Raw genomic sequence first — 19,991 nt, forward strand, 5'->3', positions numbered from 1 at the left:
TGAAGTATTAACAAGATAGCTTATGGGATATTAGGGATAAGACTAACTAAGAAAGGTAAGTAACCCATAGTAAGAATTGTGAGAAAGGTTAAGAAGCATTATACCAGGGGACTGAATGGAAATAGGATATAATGTGAATATAATGAAGATCGTTATGAAAATGAGTAAAGCCTAGTAAGGAAGTAACTAAGGAATCTGATGTGGTTTGTGGAAAACAGATAAGCAAATAGAGAATGAATAAGAAAGACTTACACAAAATTATAGGGAAAATTCAGAATAAAAGGTCGAGTGGTAACGAAAGGAAGGGTGAGCAACAAGACAGGATGAATGCCAGAAATAACTGGTATGCTAAGAACAGATAAAGGAGAATATAAGATGTTTTGAAAATGAGAAAGGGAGGTTATGTAAAACTAGTGTTTTCTAAGGGATATAAGAGTAACATGGAACTCCTTGTGCACAAAAAATAAACGGACATAGACAAGAGGAGTGAAATGATTACTAAAGGAGGCACTCGAAGTGGAGTGATTAATTAAGTATGAGTATTGGACAAAAAGGGAAATAGACAGCTACGAACTGAAGGTATAGTATGATAAAAAGGTGATAGGACAAGGCCGCTATTAAAATGAAGTTGATATGATTTTGAGAAAAATTAGAAGTTAGCATCAGGTACACGAGAAGGATGAAAGGCAGGAGGCATAGAAGGGTACTACGTGCACATAATCTCACCTCAAAATAGGGAAATCCTTAGGGGAAAAAGACAGTAGACTTGAGGAACAAGTGGTGCAATATGCATCCTTCAAAAAGAAAAAGATGATATAGGTTGGGAAAAAAATATTACTTCAAGAGAATTTTGGACACTGATCGTCGGAATATAAGTGCTGCCTAAGTAGGATTGAAGCGACTACAAGTATTAACTGACTATTGACCAGAATACATAAAATGTGGCTTTGGATAAATTTCTACACAATTACATTACTCGAGTACCAACCATTAGATAAGATTTTATATGATATATCAAGAATTTGAAGCACCTATGATTGTATTAGGGTTTCGTACATAGGTAACCTAAAGTATAGGTGATATAAAGGAAGACATGGATATGGTATAGTATGCCAAATATGTTAGAAAAGACTTATGTGCATTTGAAAAGTTGAAAATAAACAGACAATGACATGGATATACCCTAAAGGGGGGAAATAGATATGAGACATACAAGCGTGAGATGAAACCAACCGATATTACAAAGTGTTAACATGAACACTTAAACTTCAAGTGAGATCCTATGCTGGAATGAGTTAGCAAGATCTAAAAGCCAGCAACAGGCGGATAACTAATATGGAAACGCTAAGGCATCTTCGGAACTGACTAAGTACCTACACATGCTCGTGTAAGGATTTCAATATGAAGTGGGGTAAGAGAATTAGAAAGGAAATTTGAGTAAAGGCATATTGGAATATACCTAGAGTATTATAAGTTGGCATAAGAGAAATTGTGAAATAGCTTAAACAAGATCGAGCATCAAAAGCCTGATAACCTATTACAGGAGATAGAAATCCCGACTTAGAAATGGACAGGCCGAGATGTGATCCAGGAAGTTACTGATAAAGTGAAGTTTATTCGGGGAAACACTATTAACAGCCCAGAGTCGACAAAATTCATACACAGATAATTGACGTCGACCCGTAGAGTTTGAAGTTAGAGATTGGGAGTTCTTAAAAGCCTCACCAATGAAAAGAGTAGTGAGATGCGGCCAAAAAGGAAAACTTATCCCAAGATACATTGGCCCTCATCAAATCAGTTGTAGGATAGGCAGAGCTACCTATAAGTTGAACCTACCATCCGATTTGGGAGAAATACATCCAATATTTTATGGGTCAATGCTCCGCAAATATTTAAACGACCCTTTCAAAGTATTTCCCATAGACGAGGTCCATGTAATAGAGGAGTTATCCTACAAGGAGAAACCTATCACCATCCTGGGTTGATAGATTAGAAGATTGTGAACTAAGAACGTGGCTTCCGTCAAAGTCTTGTGACAAGATAAAAATACAGAAGAAACGACCTGGGAAGCCGAAAAAGAGATGGAAAAGAAATAGTTATCCCTATTCCCGATGTCTACAGGTGACCTAAACTCCTAAATTGATTGGGGTGATTAATAAGATCCCTATGGATGACAACTATTATAGATAACTCTCAAAGTCCTTGTAATACCTTATGAGATTAATTAACATTCGAGGATAAATATTCTAAAGGTGGGAAGAATGTTATGCCCCGCACTTTTGGTATATGGGAACACCTATCTAGCTTCTCTAAAGCTATCATGTGATCCACATTATCTATAACATTACCAAATAACTCTAAGGAAGGGAGGATGTGATGCCCCATAATAGTGAAGGTTGGAAATAGAGTTATGAGAATTCAGAAGGAGTTGGAGGTCGAGTAATGAGTCGTAGGACTCAATTTACTTGCGTAAGCTACCAAATTAGACATCTTACATAACTAAGATACTTGAGTACATGTTGATATTATGTAGCAAGGATTACATAGGTTCATAAAGTAAGACGAGATTATGAACCCACGAAAGAGGTGGAAGGAGGCGTAGCACCTACTTGGAAACAAGTAGGTGATGTACCTATTTGGACTAAGTAGGTGATGCACCTACTTGGACCAAGTAGGTGTTTCACCTACTTGTTAGACATCTTACATAACTAAGATACTTGAGTACATGTTGATATTATGTAGCAAGGATTACATAGGTTCATAAAGTAAGATGAGATTATGAACCCACGAAAGAGGTGGAAGGAGGCGTAGCACCTACTTGGAAACAAGTAGGTGATGTACCTATTTGGACTAAGTAGGTGATGCACCTACTTGGACCAAGTAGGTGATGCACCTACTTGGACTAAGTAGGTGAAACACCTACTTGGGGTAGACCCCACCTGCTATATGACAGCATATAGGTGGCTGCATGGCGTGAGGTGGCACCCTAGGGGGATGCCATGTGTCACCTTCTAAGGAGGTGTATATGTGTATGTTATGCTAAAGTAAATCTTATTTTCAACAACATTTCTGTCACGACCCAATTTCGTAGGTCATGATGGCACCTATTATAACCCTCTAGTAGGTAAGCCAACCTGTCAACCCGAAACTTCAAGTAATGTGTTTGAAGGCAAAAACTATATAAGAGCATTGAATTATAAAAGTAAACAGAATGAATAAGCGGAAGTAAACCAAAACATGTTTTAAACAACTAAAGATCCCTCCCAGAACCTAGAAGTCACAAGTACAGAGCTGCTACAAAATAAAATACGAGTACAAGTCCCGAAAGTGGACTGGACATATATACAACAACTGGCTAGTCTCAAAAGGCAAAAGACGGGCCATTCATTCTGAAGGAGACAGAAGTGATCCAAAAACGCCAAGTTATCACCCTAGTCTCCGAATCTGACTGCAACAAGCTCGATCTATTCGTGACAGTAGCTGGTGCTCGGTCCTGCATCACGAAAGTAGATGCAGAGTGTAGTATGAGTACCAAGACAACAGGTACCCAGTAGGCATCATAGGCCGACTGAGCAGAAAAGGTGAAAACAATATGAAAAAGAGGAATAAGCCTAAATAGGAATCAACATAAGCATCTAAAGTGAAAAGAGTACTATCTACGAGAGCTACAGCTAACTATACCCAATTGGGCCCCCATAAGCCCAGCCGGGACACTCGTACGCAAGTTAAATAAAAACCCGAACGAACCCCCATAAGTTCGCCGAGTACACAGAATAGCTACAACTACCAAGGCTAGGAACCAACAATATGCGATGTCAAGAACCGAAGTACTGTATCATTTCCAAAACCCAGAATCTCCAAGAGTCAATCGATCTAGGGGTGACTTAGGGGTCGAGGCCGGGACTGGGACCCAGATGCTCGCCCGAATATTCAAAGTGGCCAAGGCCGGGACTGGGTACCCGGATGCTTGCCATAATACATAAGTGCGGGACTGGGTACCCGGATGCTCGCCGTAATACATCGGTGCGGTCGAGGCCGGGACTGTATACCCGGATGTTCGCCGTAATACATCGGTATGATCGAGGCCAGGACTGGATACCCGGATGCTCGTCATACTAGCAAGTCGGCAGAGGCCGGGACTGAGTACCCGGATGCTCCCCAATAATTCAGAACGGAAGCCGGGACTGGGTACCCGGATGCTCCCCGATAATTCAGAACGGAGGCCGGGACTGGGTACCCGGATGCTCATAGATAATTTATCCCATGGTTTTGAATATATCCTTTCCAACTAATCAACAACAGTACCGAGAATTTCCTCCCCAATGTGTCAACTGATATGCCGCCAAAACTTGAACCGGAGTCGAAGCCAAATGATCATGAATTCTAGTATTGCCAACGCATCTCAAAAGTTATGACTATACTGAGTTATGTGTGGGAGTGTTATTAAGAGCAAGGGTATCGCCTAGCTAAGGACAACTACTAGGCACTAGCCCGCTATACCATTCTACAGGGATCTAAGTCCACCGGAGCGACGCCGGGCATATAAATCAAGCTTACATCCTATACTAAGGCCAACATACTCCACAATATCAACAACATGCTCATTCAACTCTCCTTATAATACTAACAAATAACGATAAGATACACATGCTTCTAAATACTTGAAAAACCTGATAACAAGCCTAAAGCATGATTTCTAACACCTATACTAAGGCCAATATACTCCACAGTATCAACAACATGCTCATTCAACTCTCCTTATAATATTAACAAATAACGACAAGATACATCTGCTTCTAAATACCCGAAAAACCCGATAACAAGCCTAAAACATGATTTCTAACACCTAAGATATACAATCAAACTACCCAACCAAAATTCCAACTATTTCAACATGTTTTCACACATTTCGGCTCAATCTAAAGAAAGGTAAACCGTAGCCTACCTGTAGGCTAAACACGCGAGCTTCAAATCACTGTGCTGGAGCTTTTCTCTTTTGAACGACCTCGGAACGCTGCCAAACTGTCAAAAATAGAACCACAACGTCGATACTGTCGTTTAGACACTAATTTCATAATTTTTGGAAATGGACCAATTTTTTAGTTCGAAAACGGAAATTGTGGGACCCACATACGAAATTCCGGATTTGACCCCCAAAACAGGTTCTAAACGTCACCCCAAGCTCAAAAATCAGATTTATAATACAATTCGGGGTGGGAAATTACGCAAGACGATCAAACAACCAAAACTCATAAATTCGGACTAAAGGACCAAAAATGGCAGCATCGAAATTAGTAGATTCTGGAAATACCAGACTCTTTCAACCCAAACAAATTACACTATGATGATCCTTGCGAAAAACCCCACAATCTAGCCTCAAGAATCACTCAAAACGAAGTTATATTGGCCAAGATACACTCTTTCAAAATTCAATAAAATTTCATTCCGAAAATCACTAAATCTGCAGCTAAAAATCAATTTATTACCTCGAACAACGTGCCAAAAACAGATTCTAAAACTTCCACGATGTTCTCCTTAAATTTCCACGAAAGATAGCCTCTGGAATCACCCAAATCAGATTTATATTGGTCAAGAAATAACTTGTCAAAGTTCTTCAAAAATCCATTCCGAAAATGGATACTGCTGCAAATAAAATCACGATTTTTACCTGACTCGAATGCTCCAAATCAGTTTTCAATCTCTCCAATGCGTTCTCCACGAAAAACCTCACAATTTTGCCTTTTGAATCATCCAATTTGGAGCTCTAGAACTCAAGAAATGAGGGTTCAAAGTTGAGGAGAAAAATCTAAAAATCTGGTGCAAAATCTGCACTATTGCACCAGATTTTTCTGGTTTTCCATTATTTAAAGTCTCCGAATGGACCCTCGGAATTCGTTCGGAATCCGATAAAAATAAACCAGATATGCTACCCTACTAAATTCGATATTTCGGACTCGATGGCGCATTCAGAATTCTCATACGAGGTTATTATAATAAAAAGTGGGTCCCACATCCAAGAGTCATTTTAAGTCATATTTCACAGCGGGCCTCGATATTAGTCCGGAAGCCTCAAAAAGCGAACGAAGGGTCGTTCTAGACCAAAATCAACATTCCGGAACTAACCGCGCTGTCAGAATTTTTATTCGAGAGCATTTTCCAAGAATGTTGACCAAAGTCAACTATAGGCTAAGTTTCAAAGTCAAAAGCGCCAAATAGCCCCAAACTCGTATCGATTGACTCGATAGTTATTCCAACAGTGCTAATAGCCTAATTTGGTCATTCCGGAGCTGATGGAACCATCAGAATTTGAATTCGAGATTTCGTTAGCCCAAAAACTCAAAAAGTCGCAACTAAACTAACTTTGGCCTTTAAAATACCAAAATGGACTCGGGACCTCTAAAAATTCAACCAACACATCTTCTAGACCAAAAACCATCTCCTGAATCCAACGGAGTTGTCGGAATTCCATTCCGAGCAACGAAACTCCAAAAGTTGACCAAAGTCAAACCTTGCCTTAAAGTTCTTCAAATTCTCAACTCAAGGCCTCAAATCTTCGTTACAGCTCCAAAACTGATTCCGTAAAGTCTTCCAAGCCTATTTCGACATTTCGGAGCTGCTGGAATCAACGAAATTCCATTCTGAGACCCGTAGCTCTAATTGACCCCAAATACCACTTTTTAACACTTAAAGCTTATGAAACTCAAAATTTCCAAGGACTTAACTTTTCATAGGATTTTCTAAAAATCAACACCCGGTAACAATTAGAAATGACTCGGGGCATCTAAAGGGAGGGGTAAAATGGTCATTTTACAAAAATTTCAAAAATGACCTTGAGGGTCATTACAATTTCTTAGCCAAATTGAGAGCAAAAATGTGAGAGAAAGTAAAGAGTAGCTATGGGTTACTCCAATTCAAGGTAAGGCTCCAACTTTTGCTCTATAATTTAATTATATAAGGTATTCTATAGTTACATAATGGGGTTTAATTGCATAAATTGAATTTTTGGGGCATCATGATAGGGCGACAAACAACCCATCAGTTTTCAGCACGTTAAGGAGCTTTTAAGGGAAATTTTCAGCAAGGTAAGGTTTGATTCTCTCCTCCCACATTTGGGAAAGTGTTTAAGAATGTTATGGGTATGTAAACATGAGTTGGAGATGTGAAATATGGACTTACGTCTGAAGGAAGTTGCAGGTCATGTAGGGACTGTTTTGATGTATTCTAGTGGCTTAAAATATAACTAGTGTAGTTGTTATTGTAGTGTCGTATTGGAAATTGTTTTGTGGTGTTGAAGGTATGGAAACATGTCTAAATATGGGTATAATTTCTGCTGGTTACAGCCACATGACACCTATTTCATGTGGTTAAGATTTTATGAAATAAAGATTGAAAACCGTATTTTGGAGTCGTAGTTTTGAGCGGACTATTTAGGACTTGTTTGGTGTGATGTTGAGGTGGTATAATTGTATATTGGCTGCTGGTTGTTAATTTTGGTTGTATGAACTAATTGAAAATGTAATGGAAAGTTCGGATAGGGCAAGTTATAGAGGAGATGCTACCTGAATTCCGTTAACTTCTAACTAACTAATAGACTAGTCGAGACTAGTCAAGAAAGACGAATAAGGAATTGATTCCTATGGGTTCTTAGTTGTGGATTTAGAATATGGAAATTTAAAGGTTATTAATATTAGTGTTACCTTCGTGTTAAATAGGTCTAGAGGACGACGAGACAAGATGGGTTAAAAGTAATCGATAAAAGGTATGTGAAGCTACCCATTCTTCTCTTTTGGCATGTCTTAGATATAAGTATTATGTAGATGAAACAGGGTTATTCCATTCTTAAAGCTCTGAGTATGAGTTAAGACTCTTGTTTACTTCCTAATGATTAGAACTCTTGTAACAAGTTGAGTCGTTACCTTTCAAGTCTTCCATGTGATGAAAAGTAGTACATGTAAAGCTTGTCCTTTCCCACTTCTAGAAAGGCTGGACTATAAGTAATATAGGACATGGATTTGGAGGTAACTCCATTTATAAGTTTTGGGTGTAACTCGTGACTTGTAGTCACTTCTGAACACTAAGGGTCTGAAAGTAGTTAAACTACTATTCTCGAGCATTCTATATAGTGAATAGTAAGTGGAGGTACCAGCTCCTCTTCCTAAAGGCTCTATAGTGATAATGGTCTCTGATTGTATAAGTTTTGTCTTTGTTTGCATGAGCTATGTGGTATTGTCTTGATGTATTTCTTTGATTACCGAGGCCCCAATTGATGTAATCCCTAATGACATCTAAAGGGCACTTCAGATAATTACTTTCTTGGTCTTCAAGTGATGTTCACTTGACTGTTTCATCGAGTCTCAGATGATGACTTAGTTGTATACGGTTTCTCACTACTCTACTCGTGCATGCTGTAACTCTTCTTTCTCCGCGTTCCACGATAGGCTAGATATTATATCGGGCACAACTTTACTACTTCCTTTAACGAGTCCCGAGCCAAGTACGTATAGTTCCATGTATGAGGAAATGATTCTATACGTGAGGCACGGTAATATATTATGCTGATACAATTATTCATTAAGTCCTAGGATGGCTGTAATATGATGGTATGTGTTGTAATATGATAGTACGTGTGTGATGGTATATGTGGCAAAATAAGGAAGGAAAAACGAGTCCCTCCCTAGAGGGTCGGGTACAATATGTATATATGATGATGGTATGCTATAGATGTACCCCACTCCCTTTACTGAGTCCCTCACTAAAAGGCCAAACACTTTATCTAGGCATACATATGGAAATATAGTGATGCAATTGTGACCCCGATCCCCAAAATGGACCGGATGAAATATGATGACATATACGACAAGATTATACCGTATACGATGATATAAGGCCATATGCGATGACATGATAAAGTAATATATATGATGAAAAGATATGACGACATGATGATATGATTGTATGTTGTTATGATAAAATGATTATGACACCGAGTCCACTAGAGGGCCAGGTATAGTGTATGATAATATTTATGACTACATGTCTTAAGATGCAGGCACAGTGATTGTTAACTGTCATACTTGTTTCCTGCATCCCTATGTTAGTTGTTATCTCATTTATGTTATGTTATACTTTATATACTCAGTACATATATCATACTGACCCCCCATTCTCTAAGGGGCTGTGTCTCATGCCCGCGGGTATAGATGTTCATTTTGGAGATCCGCTAGCTTAGGGTTTCCACTCAATGATGTTGGAGGTGCTCCACTATTCCGGAGCCTAACTTTTGATACTGGTCATTTGGTATATATGTTTGTTTATTCAGGGGTACGACAGGGGCCTTTTCCCGCCATATGATACACTTAATACTCTTAGAGGTCTATATCCATAGTAGTAGAGATGACATGGATCACATATCTACTTCATGATCTTAGGGTGTACCTCACAAAAATTCCTACATTATATTGTGATAACTTGAGTGCCTTGTACATGATAGTCAATCAATTATACATGCTAGAACCAAACATGGTGAGATGGACTATCATTTTATTTGAGAAAAAGTGGCCAGAGGTCAACTTCTTACTTAGTTTATGAGGTCAAAGGATTAACTAGCTGACATTCATACAAAAGCATTGACAAAGCAAATTTTTGCTGGTTTTTGAAGCAAGCTAGGAGTAACTGTTCCGCCACTCACTAGGTTAAAGGAAAGTGTTGAATATAAGGATTAAGATGAAGCTAAGGAACATGTTGAACAATATGGTCAAGCTGATAGGAGTCCTACAGACTTTCAAAGACTTCTAAAGATTTGAGTTATAGTCGAACTCACTGTTGGATGAGTTAGAGCCAGAATAGGACTAGGTTGCTGCTAAGTACATATAATAGCTAAATTATAATTAATCTTATTGTATTTGTGTTATAGTATAACTCTAAGTTTAGATATCCTAAGAATCTACAAATTACTCATATATAAAGGAGACTTGTACTAATTTACTATTATCAATACAATCCTTGATTTCTCTCATTCTTTTGTTGAGAATTCTACACTAACATACCAAATAAATTTGTTTTTTCTACAAATCTAGTGTTATTGTTATAACATAAGGTACAATACATAGAATCCCCTCTCTTAGAGAATAATTACGTACATGCTAACAAGAATAAGGAATTTTAATTGAAGAAAAATTTTTAGAGAATTAAGATAGGGTTGAAATCTATAGATGAATATATAAAAAAATTAAAGAAATTGGTGATAGTCTCACCAATATACACAAATTATTAGACAAAAATAATATTGTTGTAAACTTTGCTAAAGGTCTTGAAAATAAATACAAGACCTTGAGGATTGATATTTTGCATAAAGCTCCATATTCAATCTTCACTAGTTTGTTAATGCATTGAGAATGCACAATATGAGAGAAGAATATAGCGAGAAGGATCATGTCAATCAAGCCATAGTTTTTCAAGACTATAAAACACAGGTTTTGTTTGGTAGAGGTAGTGACAACTCTTTTAGAGGAAGAGGATATGCAAACCTATGATATATTTGCAATAGATTTATTTATGATTACGATATAGAATCCTAATACTATATACAATAGACAGTCCTAGGGCTATATAAGAACCATGCACATGAGTTATATGAGGAAGAGAAACAAAAAAGTTATATTCTTACCCTTTATATTATTTTATAATTGTATGAAATGTCCTGCATTGATGAATGAATGAAATCATGAATTCCTTAAGTCTTCGACAATTCTTTTCCTTTGAGATAGTTTTTAGGGTGTGAGCTAGACTCATACTTTATTTGAAATGATATTGAAATGAGGCTTGATGTGGATCTTAGGGATGTACATACAATATACCAAACAGTGAAACCCCAAATAAAAACTGTGCAGATCCGAGCCTAAAGAGGGTGACGATAGGAATGTCCCACAATGATAAATGAATGAAATCTTGGGCTCCAAATAAGGGTTAGGCAATCCTCCTATCTTTGATCTAGCTTTTGACATGTGAGTTAGAATCAAGACCTAATTTGACATAATATTAGATCAAGAAACATATCAATTCTCATTTATGATACTGGGGCCCCATTTTAAATGACCCACACACCAAATATCCCACTCTAGGTATGAGGGTATATGTGAAGAGTCCCACATTGGCCTTTTAAGTTATGGGTTTTCTATCATGACCTGATTTCTCAGGTCATAATAGCGTCTACTATGACCCACCAATAGGCAAGCCAACCCATATTCCATAACTGCGAGTAATGGGATGTTAGGGTAGAAGACCAGCAATACAATCTAAAACAATAAAGAAATAATAGGAGCATACATGAATAGGCAGAAGTAACTAAATATATACAAACAAAAAGATCCCTCCTAGAACTTGAAAGTCACATGTATAGAGCTACTAGTAAAAAGAGTACAAGTCTCAAAAATGGACCATGAAAACAGAGCTGTCTCGAAAAGCAAAAGATAGGAAAAATGTATATATAGAAGGAGAGGGGTAAATCCAGGGCTCAATGTACTCACCCTCGCCTCCGATCACAATCGCAACTGGCTAAAATCAATGCCTGTAGCTAGTACTCGGACCTGGATTATGAAAATAGATGTAGAGTGTAGTATGAGTACCAAAATAGCAGGTACCCAGTTGATATCATTGGCCAACTGAGAAAGATAAGCAAAAGTAAACTGAAATGTGAGAAGATAACCATAATTATAGACAGGGAAAGAAGTAAATATAGGTATGTACACGAGCGTACTCAACAAACAAAGAGAAACAATCTAGCTAAATTCGCCGGAATCCCATAAACCCAATGGGTACGTTCGTGCACAAGTCTAAGGTATAATCTGAACGGACCCTCATAAGCCCGATAGGAGTAAATATAGGTGAAGTAAAGTGAATGGAGCCAAAAGAGTTCTAATAATACCACCAATTTCCTGGACTTGAACCGAACCATTCCAAAAGCCTGAAACCTTAAACGAAAGAGGAGAGTAGATAAAGACTTGAATCGAAGATTCATTAGAGAACCAGAAATTGAACCACCTTTAAGATGGACCACAAACTTCAATCGAATAACTGTAGCTAATGAGTCGACATGAGTAAGCTGGACCACAGACTTCAATGGGTAACTATCGCCAAGGGTCAACACAGGTAATCTCAACCACAGACTTCAATCAGGTAACTATAGCTATGGAGCCTGAACATAAGTAAGCTAGACCATGAACTTCATTCGGGTAACTATAGCTAAGGAATCAAACACAAGTAACCTAGACCACAGGCTTGAATCGGGTAACTATAGCTAAGGGATCAAACTGAATTAGTATCAATGGCCAATCGATCGTCAGAAAGAGTACCCCAAATTGAGTGCCATCAATATATCACTCCAACTTGAACCATATATAACTAGCATCATCGTGAAGACTCCCAAAATTAAGAACCAAGAGATATAAGACTGTTAGGAGAACATGGCAGTTTGGAGGTAAGGTTACAAGTTGTGTTACTTCTTAGCTAAAGCTCAGACTATGAGACTCAAGTCTACTATATCAGTATACAGGAAACTAACTGTCTGAAACGACGTTAGAAGAGTTCTAAGGCTCAACGACACCAAAATCGTGCAAGTCTAAGGCAACACTAGTCAAGCATGGACTAAGGCCAAACATGATTCCAACCATATAACCCTAGGCAACGCATACATCACAAGGCGTGGATGATCAACAATAGCAGGAATCATGCTTAAACAGTCTAACAATTTCCCAAAATAGTACCTAGGGCATGAATTCTAGGAATTTAGCATGCTCGACACCCCAAACCTTCCAACTCATACAATTCAATATACAATTTCCTAAATATGCTCACTCTCATGAGGGAAAAATTGTAGCCTACCTGTAGGCCGATCGCGTGTGCTTTAACTTATGAAACCGAAGCTTTTCCCATCCAAGCGGGCTCTGAATGCTACCACGCTATCAATAATAGAATCACAATATTAATACGATTGTTATGACAATAAAATTATCGAATTCGAAGATAAGACAATTTAGGAGTCAAACATCAAGAATTGTGGGACTTGCTCCATAACTCATAGAATTGACTTTGAGAATAGGCTCTAACTACTATCCCCAACTCATGTTCTACAAGGGAACACAATTCACATACCAAATCAGACCCAAACCTAACATGCATAAATCATCAACTCCAAGGCCTAAGAAGTTAGAGACTCAGGAGAAAAAGGAAATTTTGCCTTAAAAAAGCCTCAACTCCTAATTCTTTACACACCAATGGATTCCCCTAAAAAACTACACAATTTAGCCTTTTAAATCGCTCAAATCGCCCACGAATTAAAGGAGAAAACAAAGTTTGAAATTTGAGAGACATCTGGAAATTAGATCTTAAGAATGACCCTCTGATATTGCTTTAGCGACCCCCCAGTGATCACTTAAGCGACACCCACAAAAAGGCGAGTATTGCTTTAGTGACACCTGGTCACGTTAGCGATACCAGGTCACTTTAACGACAGGTCTATTGCTTAAGAGAAACCCTCCCAAGGGGGCTGGTCGCTTTAGTGAGCTCCTGGCCGCTTTAGCAGCACTCTCTTTAGCGATGACACCATACCCAGTTGGTGCTCGGAATTTGTTCGGAATGTTGTGCGCACAAACAAGATATGCTACCCTATTAAATTTGACGTTTTAGACTTAATGGAGTATTCAAAATTCTTATATGAGGTCATTTTAATGAAAAGTTGATCCCACACCCAAGTGTTATTTTGAGCCTATTTCCACAATGGGCCGCCTTGAGATTAGACCGGAAGCCTCGGGAAGCAAACAAAGGATAGATCTAGACCAAAATCAACATTTTGGTGCTAACCATGCTGTTAGAATTTTTATTCGAGCGCATTTTCTAAGAATGTTGACCAAAGTCAACTATAGTCTAAATTTCAAAGGCAAAAATATCAAATGGTCCTAAACTCGTACCGATTGTCTCGGTACTCATACCGACTAGGATACTAGCCTAATTTGGCTAATTAAGATATGATAAAATTATCAAAACTCTATTTGAGGTTATTTTCCTAAGGTGATGACCGAAGTTAGTTTTTCAGGTTATAAAAGCTTTAAAATAAGGAAACGGTTGTAAAACCCAAATGAATGACCAGGCGATCGAAGAGTCATGTCATGACCCAACCCCGTAGGTCGCGACTGGGGTCCAACCTTGACACCCCATATACATATCTATTAGCTGCAGTCATATTGAATCGTAAATAAGATAATATCATATAACAGAGCCCCACTGGGTGATAACATTTTCATAAACTTGTAGCCCTTTTTGTTTGTATCACAACATAATAGGGAACGCAAGCCGACAAAGCTGCCATAACATAATAACATATATCATATATCATTTAGACCCAGCTGAATCAAACTGACATACACAACCTATATATACACGTCTGCAGACCTCTAAACATATAAATGACAACATATGGCGGGACAGGGCCCCTGCCGTACCCCTGAATGGATAAAACAATTTTTATACATCCGTGGACAGTATCAAAAACTAGGCCCCGATACAATGGAGCCTCTTCTAGTTGAGCTGCATGGAATCCTAAGCTGACGGACTCCCAAAATCTATATTTGTACCTGCGGGCATGAACGCAGCCCCCCGAGAAAGGGGGTTAGTACGACATATGTACTGAGTATGTAAAATATAACATAATACACTAGAGGTATATTTGAAATAGAGAAGGAGGGGAACAAATTATTAAATTGAAGTTATGTACCTGTACCTTGTAAATCATAAAAGCACGCATGCTCAATTTATATAATATAGCTGGCCCTTTCAGGGGTCCGGGGAATCACATCTGTAGGACCATCATAGGCCCGGTGCCATCACCACCTTATTACAACACATTATCATATATATACATACATACCCGGCCCTCTAGTGAGAGGCTCGGTGAACAATGCAGTGAATTGTGCATGACACCGTACCCAGCCTGGGACTCGGTGAAAGAAGTATTACAGTATACACGAGTAGAGTCGTGAGTAACTATATGCAATTTAAATCATTATCAGAGACTCGACCAAATAAGAAAGTTAAGCTTTTGTTTGAGGACCCGAGTAACGGTGTAGTCATCTCGAGTTTTCTCTAAATACCATTATGGGCTGTCTCAAAAGTAATCTCGGGGACCCTAGACATGTATTAACGTAGGGCCAAATCATTTATGGAATCAAAAACACTTAATCTCGTATAGTCTTTAAGACTTGGAGCCTGTACATTTGGTCCCTCTTTAATATATACAAGTTTCCAGGGAAATAGTTCAACCACTATCAAAGTTCGATGTTCAAAAGTAAATAAGAAATATTTATGAATGGAGTTACCTCGGAGTTTAGATTACATTTAACTTACAGCTAAACTGAGACATGCCCAAGAGAAGAAAGAGAATAAGCTCTATGTAGTCTGTACTTTCTTTCAGATGACCTTCACACATATATTTCATATCCGGCCCATTATGGGGCTCGGTGAGCCATTATGGCATTCAAATTTCACTTTCGTACCAAATACATATCAAGAGAAGGGAGAGATAGTTTCCCATACACTACTCTTTAGCACGTAGAAGCCTTAACAAGCAATACTCAATCCTTGTAGGGGTGTCAACACTTAACTGTAGTTAGGGATTATGGGGCGTACCTGGATTTCTGGGAATGGAATTATTCCCACATTCCACGTACAATTCACTTAAGGCTAAGACTTGCTAAAAGGAAGGAAAGATAATTGTACGTGCTTATACCAAAACATGCCACGAGAAAGCTTTACATACCTTGTCTGAATTATTCCTTATCCTGCTTGACTCGCCGTCCTTTGAACCTATTCAACATGAAAGTAGTATGAATATCAACCCCTTTTACTTTCCAGCACCCTAGGTTACATCTTAGTATTAATGGAATTTATTTCCTTAGTCGTTTCCCCGACTAGTTCTGTTATTCACTAAGGCATCGACGAAAATTGGGCAGCACCTCCCCTATAATGTACCCTATCCAAATTTCCAATTAGGTCCCTAAGATCTACAGCCAACCTACAACAACAACTTGCAGCAATTCACACCAACAATATACAACATAAACTCCAAATGACTTATTCAAAAATACGGTAGCACAATAGGGCGTCTAGCCTTTATTTTGTAACGCCTTTCATTATACGCAATGAGGGGTCGTGTGGATTTAACAAGAAGCACCCTAACACACATTAGAACATATTTAGGCCCTGAAACAACACATCACACCCCTGCAGCAGCACCTCACATGAACAACACTATCCTTTGACGACAATTTAACTATAGCAATTCCAATTTAGTTTATTTCGAACGTTCAACATTTCTACGACATTTTTAAATTTTCAGCAGAATACAAGGGGTGTAATACACCATATAACAACACAATAAACTTCAAATTGAAAGGAAAAACCTTACCTTTCCCAAAACTGACCAAAACTGGCCAAACCTATCAAAACATGAATTCTGGACAGCCTACTGTCTTGTATTGTTGCTTATTTTCGAAGGGGTAATTGAAGGAAACAAGATTTGTGGCCTCAATGAAAGTTATATACATGTGTATCAAGGTCGCAAACAGTTTTGAATTACCCCTACAGCAATTTTGTATGAAAATATATGACCAAAATACTCACAGCTGTCCGTGTAGGATTTCCAAAACCAAATCTGGGCAGTACCTCCTCTACACTTCATCACCCTTTTTTGCGAACCTAAAAGCAAAAATGGATTTGAAAGTCTAAATAAAGGTTATAGACATATGAAATACATTTCCAAAAAATATTGAATCACCCGAAACTAAGCTATACACAAGAAGTTATACCAATATTGCTAACAACTGTCCCCTCCAAAAACGGGTCTATGCCCTAGCATTTTCTCTTTAAGTTTCTCTTAGTTTTCCAAGTGAAGAACTGAAAATATGGTTCCGTAGGCATAGTAATATACATATATACACCTCCAAGTAATTGAGGAACACCTTAGATAATTAATTCACAGTAGAAAAGTGAAGAACTTACCTCAGTTCTTCTTGAACCATGGCTGCCATAGGTGTTCTCCCTCTCTCACGTTTTTTTCTCCTTTTTTTTGGACTTTTTTGGGCTGAAAAAATGACTTGATAGTCATCAACCCACATATATATATTTCCTTAAGAAGTGACACGTGTCATCCCCTTAGGGTGACACATGTCCATCTCCTATTGGGCCACGGATCCTTGCCTTGTCTCCTAGGCTGCCACATGTCTTTGTGGGGCCCACCCTCAAGTAGGTGGGTCACCTACTTGACCCCCAAGTAGGTGGGTCACCTACTTGCTTGAGGTGCTCCCACGTGGCACCTTCTTATTGGCTTCCACGTGTCATCTTCTCCTCTTCCTCGTGAGTTCGTAATCTCATCTCATTTTAAGAGCCTATGTAATACATGCTTCGCAAGCTTGGTACGTACTCCAATAGCTTAAGTATGTAAGACTTCCAAGTTAGTAGCTTACGTAGGTAACTCGAGTCCTACGACTCATTTATTAACCTCCAACTCTTTCCGAATTCGTATAACTCTATTTCCAACCTTCCTTCTCACGAGGTATCACAATCCTCTTTCCTTAGAGTTGTTTAATAGGGTCGTAACTTAAGTGGCTCACATACTAGCTTCTAAGTAACTTAAGGGACCTTCCGAGTTTAAAGATGTGGGGTGTAATATTCTTCCCCCCTTTAGAACATTAATCCCCGAATGTTAAATGCAACTTTCTTTAAGACTTTATATAAATTATAGAGGGGTTCCTTTCCTTTATTCTATCACATACATTCCCATCTATATTATTAACATATGAGTGCTCAAGAGTTGGAGTTACCTGTAGACATCGGTTAGAGGTGCGAATACTTGTATTTCATGTTCTCTTTAGTTCCCCAATCATCCTCTTTCTGGTTTTGTTTTTTCCACCATAACTTGATGGAAGGTATGTCTTTAGTCTATAATCTTCCAGTTTGCCGATCTAGGATGGTGGTAGGATTTTCCTCATAGGATTCCATCTACTGGACCTCATTTATGGAATATACCCTGGGTGACTCGTCAGTATCTGATGGAATGGGCGTATAGTTTCCAAATGAGGTGGTAAGCTTAACTTACCATCCACGTTGCCCACCTTATGAGTAACTTGATACCGTCTAACATATTCTGGGTCAAGTTTCTTTTCTAGGTGACCCTATGATGAACATCCAATCATCAACTTGAACTTTGTATGTCGATGTCGATTATCTGTATATCATTCCTGCCGACTCTGGGATTTTAGTCAATAGCTTGCTTAATCATATCGGGGCCATTGGAATACTGGAGTAGTAATTATTATTGTAGGCAACTTGATAAGTGATGGATAATCATTTCGGCTACCTTCAAAGTTAATCTCCCGACTTGTGACATATCTTCTAGCGTCTAATAGTGCGCTCAGTCTGTTTAGTAGCTTGAGGGAGAAATGCGGTACTAAGACCTGTCTGTGCTCCTGATCTCTTCTTGAACTAATCTTAAGGCATTAATTATAATTGAAGTCCCTTTATCTGGGATATTAGATGAGGAAACCTCACGAAACCTTACTACTTCCTTGTCATGTAACTTCACCTAGTTCTAGCAGCATAAGTGGTCTTGCTTGGAAGAAAATGAGCTGACTCGTTAGCCTACTCACAATAACCCATAGAGCACCCTACTTTTATAGAGTACAAAATAGGTTCATAATGACATTGATAATTTGGGAACCATTAGCCTCGTATAGTCCTTCTCGACTCTGTTCAGAACTTTAACTAGCATTCGATCTTTTGGGTCCTGCTTTTTTGCCCTCAGAGTTGGCTACCAATTGGTGTCGAAATTCCCTCGCCCATTGGCCCATATAGCTATTCTGCGGTTTCCCTCTTATTAACTAGCACTATGTTGAAGAGCTGTGGCATTCGAGTGCGTCGTCAATTAGCAATTAGCTAATTCTTCTTGTTTTGCTTAAGCCCTTGTTACAATTTCCTTAACGTATCTTATAATACTCTGGGTACATAATCTCATATCGTTTCTCCGTCACTAGTTCAGATTCCTCTATCTCGCGCGATCACACCAGCACTAACGCATTAAGTTCCATCAGAATTTTGAAGTTAAGTGTGCTGGGGCGAGAGTAATATTAGGATGGGTGACCTCCATGGGAAGTCTTCGTGTCGTGTTTCATTGTAACCTTTTCCATGAGGTGCGGTCACTCAACTTAGCTCCAGATTTACCTCAGCTTTGTCTCGCGAGTCTTTATATTTTGCCCTGTCTTCTCCTCTGTTATCTTGCATCCAGTGTTGGCGTAGACCTTTAGCTCTACTATCCTTCATTCACTTTGTGTTCTCCTCATTTACTACCACAGGAGGCTTTCTACTCCTTTTCCTTTGGTTATTTATCTATCGCAACATCATTTGCGACTAACTCTATGACCAACATTTTGGCTTTTGGTCTAGTATGCTGTCATTCTCCTTCGTAGTGTCTCTTGAATTATTTGATATCCTTTCATTGGTACATTCTACTGTTTTATACGCAACTGCTTTCTAGTTTTATGTTGTTCAGGGTCTCGTCACAACCTTTTTAACGCTGCTTTATATAGCATTCTGGCTTCCATCCAATTATTGGTGGCCTTCGAACGTTTTTAACTTGGTTCGGTAAGATATCTTATTGAAGTTTAGACACCCATCTCAAATATATTCCCATATCGATTGCCTTCACCTTACTTTTGTCATTTTCTCATTAACTTCCCCCCTTTAGAGGGTACTCGTACTTTCCGCTGTTTGTACTTATAGTCGTTCCAATTTCCATTAGGCAGTGCTAGCATTCTGATGACAACTATTCTAGGTTTTCTCGAAGTTGTGGTTTTGTCCCAACCTATATCCTTTGCTTCTTGGGGCGAATAGAAGTTGCGTTATTTGTTCCTTAAGTTTTCCATCCTCGTCCCTTAAGGGTTCCACTA

General features: G+C 38.7%; 1 pseudogene; it reads left to right on the plus strand.

Moving 5' to 3' along the window:
• The first annotated feature begins 19,095 nt into the window (after positions 1–19,095).
• On the plus strand, positions 19,096–19,215 carry LOC129893541 (5S ribosomal RNA; annotated as a pseudogene).
• Positions 19,216–19,991: the final 776 nt, after the last annotated feature.

Source organism: Solanum dulcamara, chromosome 6, assembly GCF_947179165.1.
Source record: "Solanum dulcamara chromosome 6, daSolDulc1.2, whole genome shotgun sequence".
Classification (NCBI taxonomy): domain Eukaryota; kingdom Viridiplantae; phylum Streptophyta; class Magnoliopsida; order Solanales; family Solanaceae; genus Solanum; species Solanum dulcamara.